The sequence below is a fragment of the Camelus bactrianus genome, chromosome 2 (assembly GCF_048773025.1).
Source record: "Camelus bactrianus isolate YW-2024 breed Bactrian camel chromosome 2, ASM4877302v1, whole genome shotgun sequence".
In the NCBI taxonomy this organism is placed as follows: Eukaryota; Metazoa; Chordata; class Mammalia; order Artiodactyla; family Camelidae; genus Camelus; species Camelus bactrianus.
Genome location: NC_133540.1, coordinates 119,402,789 through 119,411,746, shown reverse-complemented (window position 1 = coordinate 119,411,746; position 8,958 = coordinate 119,402,789).

Sequence of the window (8,958 nt, the reverse complement as noted above, 5' to 3'; positions counted from 1 at the left end):
ATATTTGGGCCAGATTTGCTTCATTAAATGAATTTCCAGAAAAAAATGGGAATGCCAAACAGCAAACAGGATTTAAAATGGCAATTGAATTTAAAATTCAGTACTGTTCCTTATGCAAACCACCACGATATTATCACGCTTTTCTTCTCTGCTTTATCAATCCATATTTCTCTCCCCATTTTCTTCATTTTCCCCATTCTCTGCTTTTCATGCCTCACCATCCATTGTTTTGTGTCTTAGATACTCTAGGATTTACAGCAAAAGTTCCAGGTCCACATGCAGCTAAGGTTGTGCAGATTGATCATGCTAATAAAGAAATACACTCGAGGTTTTATCACCAACTGTAGCCCAAACTTCAGAGCATCAAGGATCACAAAGAAAGAAGTTCCAATCTTTTATTTGAAAGTGGAGGAGTCAGGATGAGACGACACCAGATCTGCCTGACTGATCCCAGTGAGGCAGGGGACTTCTTGTCTCTAATTCGTCTCATCTGCTCTGTCACTTTCGGGACTCAGGAACATTGAAAGAATTTACCCATCGTAACTTCTGATTCTCGAAAATTAACTTTATTGAATGCCACAATCCACATCCGGCTGGTTGTGTAGGACAGGTATCAGATTGGAGTAAGGATAAATTCTACAACATTGACCGAGTCATCAGTCTGTGTGAAAAGAAAGAGAGAGCTAGGGAGGAAAATCAGTCACCCCTCTACTGCTCCCAGAGAAAGAAGAAAAAAAAAAAAACACAGGAGAGAGAAGCACATGCTGTAAACATAGCCCACCTTTTATTGCAGAGCGCCTGCTCTGTATCCAAAGGCTTTGCAATTATTTGGCTATTACTTATCTTTAAACATCAGCTAAAGAGATCTAGCATTTTCGAAAGGTAATTATACCGTAATGCAGATGGTAGTAATAACAATTACCCAAGATAAGCCCTTGCAATGATCTTTACAAAGCAAAGCAGAGCAGAAGTAGGACTGACTCATGAAGGACCTCCAGTGGAGAAGGCTGCATGCAGTAGCCAGATCGTCCCCTGGAAAAGTGACAGGCAGGTGCTACCACTCTCATCCCTGGAAGCCTGGCGACATGGAGGATAAGCACTTTGTAAGTTTAAAAAATTCCTGTTGTAGGGACAATTCCTGAGAGTCCTTATTTGCTGTGAAGCCTACCCACCTCAAATGGAAAAGATTTCTTCCCCTGCCTCATGCAAGCCAACTTTGGCCTCGATTCTCATATCTGAAACTGCCTACCACACACATTTCTGTGGGGAAGGATTTAGCCTACAACATGATAGTTGTTGAAACAGGGGGATCTAATTGCTTAGAAATCATTAATTGCTATAAATAGATGACTTCTGGGAGTCAATGAACTATAAGCAGAAGAGACAGTGTGTTTGAATGTCACGCTTGTGCTCTGGATATTTTTATGACTTGTCAGTGGTTCCGTAAAGAACTCACACAGCACAAGGTGCCTAGTCAACCTGGACTGATTGAAATTGCCAGTTAGAAATAGATCGTTCTTCTTTTAAACCTTGACCACCCTTCTAACAAATCAGGAGGTGCATTGATGATGCATTGCTAAGGAAAGCTAGTCTCAGCCATCCAAGGGGAAAAAAAAAAAAGGAGAACACAGAGAAGGTACTATCTGATCTTTGCTATTTTCTGGGGCATAAAATAACAACCTGTCATCTACCTTTTGCAGGTCATTTTTATCGCGTTGCAGGCCAAAATGAAATTTGACCTCCATTTTCCAGCTACGCCGGTGATGATAAATTTTATGCACGCAGAGCAAATGAACAGGAGGCCAGAGAGAGAGTCAGATTAGGGTGGGATTATTCATCCTGGAGTTTCCCCAAGGGAAGGGGGCACTTCTCTCCTTAGAACTTCTGTCATCTTCCTTCCTCTGGGTCCTCGCTTGGTGCCCACATCTTGACCACTTGGCCTGAGTAATTCCACACTCAGCCTTGCTGCCTTCCTACACCGCTAGCCCCTTCGCTCTTATGACTTAAAGAGGAAGAGAGATCGTTTCTCTGAGTTATCTCATTCCGAGATCCGAGCGGGGTGCTCATTTTTTCAACAAAGCAGTAAATAAATTCCATAAACACCTCTGTCAAAGATCCCAGCATTGCAGCAGGAAGGTGCCACCTTGCAGAGGAGAAACTGCCATAGACCCCAGCTACCAGGCACGGCTTTGCCATGGGAAACGCAGAAGTAAGCAAGCTGCCAGGGAGCAGTTTCTCACAAACCTGATGAATCAGCTAACTTCTCCCTGGCGGTGGAGCTGGGCTTTGTGAAGGAAGCTTACCTTTACTTGGAGCTCACCTGCTAGAAAACGTTGCTAAGCAGCGGACATTCTGACTTAAACCCACCCCCATCACAAAGCAACAAGGAGTCTGCAACCTTTGTGCAGCCTCAAACATCATGTTCAAAAATCCCTTCAGTGCTCAGGGAAATAAACAGCCTCAGATTCCTTTTTCCTCCCTCCCTACTGTCTCCCTCCTGCACGGGTTTACCAAGGCCAAGCAACTTTTGACAGCAGCTCATTTCGGGACTCTCTAAGCGTGGAATCCAATTGGTCCCCACTAGAATAGCTGGTTGTGATTCAACGCTGTCTTATGAAATACAGTTGCCCCTCAGACCTGCATGAGTTGGGATCTCTAAACAATAAAATTACTTACTAGGTCTGTTTCAGTAGGAAGTACACATGCATACACACATTCATTCATTTAAAGCCTCAGCTGCATCCAGCCTCTCCTCTGATCAAAGCCATCCAATTCATTCATCTGGAATGAATTATAAATCCCTTCCCTTGGCCCACAGGGTCCCCACTCCTACTCTGATATCATCTCCTGCTCCTCCCTCACTCACTTCTGCTCCAGCCATTTCTCTTAGCTGTTCCTCAGTGACGCCAAGCACATGCTCACTGCAAGGTTAGGGCTGGGGTTAGATGTGCCGTTCCTTCTGCTAAGACACCCTTCCTCCAGGAGTCCAAGCATAGTCTCTTTACACACAGGTCCCCCATTCAGAGACCTCTCCTTTCTTGACTGGCAGCTCCTCTAGAATCCTCTTAGTTGGGTTCTGTGAGCAGAATGTTTATTTGAACAGTGATTTCAGGGAGCTGGTGTGAGGTGGGGCGGGAGAGAAAGCCAACGGCAGACGAAGATGGAGCTGGTGACCACTGCAGGTAACTGGAACTCAGTCCTGCCAGAGAGAAGGCTGCTCCCTGCCCAGGATGAGCCAGCTCCTCAGCTTTGGAGGAAGTGCCGCAGGTGGGCAGTTGCTGTAGGCAAAGGCACCTTCCCCACCGGCAGCCAAGGTCAGAGAGGGGCTGAAGGGGCGTGATGCGGGACCACTTCGGCCTCCGCTCCGCCCCTCTCGCCTTCTTAGGATGCCTCTTCCTGTTTACCCCTGACGTAGTATACGGTGACTGGCTGACTCATTGATCATCTCTCCCTTTTCCGTCTCCACTCCCATCCCCAAAAACACACGCACGTAAGCTCTAGGAGAACAGAGAGCTGGCAGGTTGGTTCTCTGCTACGTCTTCAACACCTAGACAAGGGCTGGGCAGGCTTGATTAGATAAATTCCTTTATTAATGTATTTGTTCAGATATTTTTGTAATAACCATGGACTGGGCTGTACCTGGGCTAAGTGTTAGGGTGTCAGAAGTGACAGGAGCTCAGTTATACACAGCTGGTCACTGTTTCCCAGCTGCTTCCTAAATCTCTGCCTGGGGTCCCCATGTGATTCAAACCACACTCAGGAAGGAGAGACTGTACCATGTTGTTGTTGTGGTTCTGCAGAACCTAGCAGAGGCCAGGGTTCTCAAGATATGCTCATGAACGGAGCTGCCCACCTGGAAAATCCCTGGCCTGGAAAATCTCACAATCCACGGGTGGAAATAGCCACAGAAAGTAGTAATAATATAACATCACAAGGGCGACAAGTGAGGTCTATACAGAGAGCCATGAGCACAAGGAAAAGGAACAACAAATGATCCGGGGGAATCAGAGAAAGTGCCACCGAGGCAGGGACATTTCCACTGGGACTTGAAGAATGAGTAAGAGTTTGCCACTCAAGGGCAATAAATGCATTCCTGGCAAAGGGGGTGGCTTTTGCCACGATCAGATAGCGTGTGACGTTACACCCATCTGGAGCACGGAGCACGTTGGCGGGGGCTGAACTCTGCAGCGTAGCCTTCATCAGCCAATAAATTCCCTTAAAAAAATCTAAAGTGAAAGACTCTGATACCAGGTGTGGGTGGAAAGGTACAGAAGCAGGCATTCTCTGACGCTGCTGGTGGGGCTGCCAGTCAGTACCACCTTTTTGAAGGATAATTTATTGATATCTAGTAAAGCTAAAAATGTAATTCCCCCACAGTTGAACCATTTCACTCCTGGGTACGTGCCCGAGAGAGACGCTCTCACAAGCAAAGGGAAAGACATCCTTGAGGATGTCATGAACAGCCCTTTTGATAATTGTGAAAAAATGGGGGGGACATCTAGGTCTCCACCCATCGGGGAAGTGATACCTATGCATAAGCAATAAATAAATCATGAAATTTATGTCTAGAGGAGTTTAAATGAATGAAGGAGACCTACATCATTCACACAGAGAAATCTCTGCTGTAATATTGAGAAAAGAAAGCAAGTCACAGAAGGGTACTTGCATCATGATACTATTATGTAAATCTTACAACTCAGGGAACCCTGACTGTGTGTGGACCATATGATTATATAATAAAGGTAAAACCAGGTACAGATTCCATGGACTAGTGGGGACCCGTGAGATGCGAGAGAGGCTAATGGGACTAGAAAGCGGGCAAAGGGAGATTTAAAGTATCTGAAATGTGTTATTTTTTAAGCAAAAAAAAAAAAAAAAAAAATTGCTGTAAGTGTGCCAAACTGTGAGTATTTGTTAAATATGGATGTTGGACACACGGGTGTTTTTAGGCATTTGTTATATTCGTCTCTGCGCTTTTCTTACTCTTCAGAAAGATTTTGTATTTTCTTAAATGGCCAAAGGAAATTCACTTGAAAGATAGACTCATACAGTTTTCAGTCCATGGCTTCACTGCTATTGAGTTGACTCTGTTTTCTACATTCAAACAAAAAGTCAGGGACTGTTTGCTCTACTCATTCATTCAATCATTCAATCCATCAACAAGCATTTATTAAGTGTCCATTATTTTAAAAGCTACCATTCTGCATAACTGGAGAGGATTCCTATGTGCGCAAAAGTCAAAATCCCCAACTTCAATGCACATACAAGCTATCAAGGGTCAAAGGACATATACGTTCAAATAGCTCCCAAACACATAAGTATATAGAAATTGTATGTTAGAAAACCACATCCCCATAATGCACTTTAATTTTTTTATTAGTATATGGCTGGTATCAGTGTGAAATACAGTTGGAGCATCCTATCTTGGCAGTTGTCAAGATCTAAAAAAGCAATGACAGGAAAGGACCTTACACACTCAGTTTATGACTTTTCTTAGGACAAGGAGTCAAAAGTTACATTCCTAACCCTCACCCCCATCAACACAAACACACTGGCCAGGAGAAAATGAAGACAAATGGTAGCTCCTTCCACCTGCATGTCGTTCACAAGCAGACTCAGCCATTTTTAAAGTCATATTGATTATTGCAGCTACTCCCCAGGCCTGGGACAGAAAAAGCAACTCTAGCCAGGCCCCCGGTCTTTTGCTCAACTAAGACAGTGGCTTAAAATCCAGAGTCAGGAAGGAGAGAGTACTCACTCTGTCCCTGCTCCCTTCTGATCTCGTATAATCCAGCACTTACTTCCTTATTGACTTTTTAAATTATAAAAGTAATACATAAATACATTATCCTTCTGAAACAGAAAAACAGAAGTCCACATGTAAATAGTATGGAAGTCTCTCTTCAATGCATTTATCCACGTTCACAAACGTATATGTTTGTAACATAATGGCTTATCATGCAAGGAAAATGCTTTTTTTTTTCACTTGACAATAGTCTTGGCAATTGTTCAATGTCATTGCTAATAGTTTTATTTGTAGCCTTCATTTAAACAGGTACAGCATATTCTACAGTATGGTTACAAAATCATTTTTGGTAAGCATTCCTGTCCCGATGGACATCACAAGTGTTTCTAATTTCATTGCAATTTTAAAGAATGCTGCAATTAATTTCCTTGTGAAGCTCAATTCTGCACAACCAGGCACTGTTTTCTAGCTGCTTCATATATCTCTGTCTCAGGCCCCGGTATGATTCAAAGAACAGTCGGGAGCGAGAGTAAGTCATGTATTTTTGTTGTTGTGGTTCCAGTGACCATAACACAGAGCCAGGCATGTGCAGGTACTCAAGAGACGCTCATAAACTGAGAACATTTGTGACCCTGGTGCTCCCACTGTCTCTAGCCTTCTGATGAGTGGAGTGTGCGGGGTGAAAGCTGACAACTGGCATCTCGTGCATTTCAGACACTTTAATAAATATTCAGTGATTCCAACAACTTGAATAAACCAAAGCACTGTGCCAGAAAGTTGGAAAACTGTCCCTGTGAGTCAACTCTCTTCCTCCTTGGCCTTCTAGGGGCAGAGAGGACACATGCCCCATCCTCAACCCCAGCAGAGGGTCAGCCTATTCATCCTTCCACCAGGCCCCTCCAAACAAGACGCCTGCCAGGCTCCTCTCTCAAGTGGGTCCAGGCAAGGTCATTACCTGGCAACATGAACTCTCCTTATCTCCCTGGTCCTGTTTCAGAAAAGAGTCATTGACAACAGGGATTCAATCTCCCTTCGAAAGCCCTTTCCCAGATAAACAAGCTTTACAGAATCCACCGTGTGCATGACCTTTTGAGAGGCCAAGTCATCAAATCAGCAGGGAGGAGGCCGAGGAGGTGTCTGCCCTCGTCGCCAGGAAAAAGTTCTCTCTCCAAACAAGGTTTGTGGCCCTAGAAAGCACTTACAAGAGAGACTGGGGATCCGTAACCACAGAGGCAGCTCTGAAAACGAACAATTACCAGTTGAACAGGGCACGGCTTTGAGAATCCAACCTGAGGTCCACGCACGAGAAGGCTTCATGATGGAAGGTGACACATCTCCAGCCGTCTGGAAGCACAGAAACCCCTCCTGTGGCTGTTTTCCACTAAGACTAGACTGTACTGGAGAGTCATCCTTTCAATACAGAAATAATGAACTGTTCAAAGAAAGTGACAGAGGGAGTAACTAAAGAGAAAGATAGACGAGAAAAAAGAAAAGAGAAAAGAGAGAGAGAATAAAGAAGTATTTACAAGCTTGGCACAAAGCATAAAACATCTTTGAATATGAAAATCTTTTGGCCTGCAGACTCCCAGGGGGCGAAGCCATGACGAAGCCCCGATGTGAACGTCTGATGGACAAAGTGAGGACCAAGGAGATAGAGAGGGCAAGTAGCTCTGAGCTCTTTGAAGGAAAAGGAATGAGCCAAAGTACTGATTTAGGAGAGGGTTAAATTCTGGATGACTTGAACTCAATGAACTTGACTCTACGCCTACAGGCGCTTTGAAGTGTTCTTTGGAAAAATGTATTGTTCGTTGTTACTGTGAAATTAAGTGGCTGGAGCAGAGCAGAGCATGAGCTCTAAAAATAAATGTTTTAGGGATCTGCTTACTCTAGATGTAGGATTGAAACCCTCACTGAGTCAACTCTCGTGGAGACTCTGCCTGAAAATAAGTCAAAGAGGTAGAAAACCAAATTTTAAAGGGAAAAAAAGTGGAATATGATTAGGAAACTGGCAGAATCAGCCACATCCTGATCAACAAGTATTTAATGAGGACCTTCCATGAGCACAGTGTGATGTCAGTAAAACCCACACAGGGCCAGCAAAGAGTTAAAGGACTAACGGAGCCAAAAGGAGCTTTTCTGCTAAGACAGCCTGGTTTGACAGCAGCGAATACATCTGTCTACTGAGCACTGGAATCTGGTCCTCTAATCAGTGCCGTAGGCTGACCCACTGCAATCCAAGCTTTTAGAGGGTGAGAATCTTGTCTATATTCCTCATCCTGGTAAACAGAGGCTGCTTAAGAAATGTTTGTTGAATAAATTAAATAATAAATGACAGGAGGGATGGAAGGGAGGGAAGGAGGAAGGCAGGACTGAAGGGCAAGAGGACAGAGAAGGCTATATTCCTCAGTGAACCCCCTTCCTAGGATAATTTTCCGGGAAACTATTCCTTCCCACCTCCACAGACCCCTCAGCATCCTGAAAGATGACAGTGGAGAATGAGAGCTGGCAGGAGAGCTGTGAACGTCAGGGTGTGAGCACCAAACTCATCGCCCCTCTTTTCCAGAATAGCGCTTTTATTCCCAACTCCTTTCCAGCACTTAACCCCACGCGCCCTTATTAGTTGCTTACGAGCTTGTTACCTGATCCTGTCCATGGAGAAACTGGGTCTGGCAGAGACATACACAGGGGCCTCTCAAGTTCAACACTGAGTATTAACAGCAGAAAGCTCCATGAAATAAATGTCATGTTTTCCTCTTATTTTTTGATGGTGTTAGACCATGGGTCCACCTAGTGATGGGATCCAGAGCATCTCAAGTCACCACCCATCATCGTATCTCATACTAAGTTATCCTCCTCACATTTCTAGTACCTTAGAATGTAGGGAGAGCTCGAGATGTACCTTTTAAGTGCATGAAAACTTCCTTTGGGACCAGACACCAGGGCGATCAAAAACCAACAAGATTTGCAAATCTCAAACTCCCAAATTTATCCCTTCCCACCTCCTTTCCCCCGGTTACCATAAAACTTTTTACTATGTGTATCAGTCTGTTTCTGTTTTGTAGATGAGTTTGAGATTTGCAAATGTTAACCACTATATATAAAAATAAATAAAAAACAAATTTCTTCTGTATAGCTCAGGGAGCTATATTCAGTATCTTGTAATAACCTTTAATGAAAAAGAGTATGAAAATGAATATATGCGTGACTGGGAC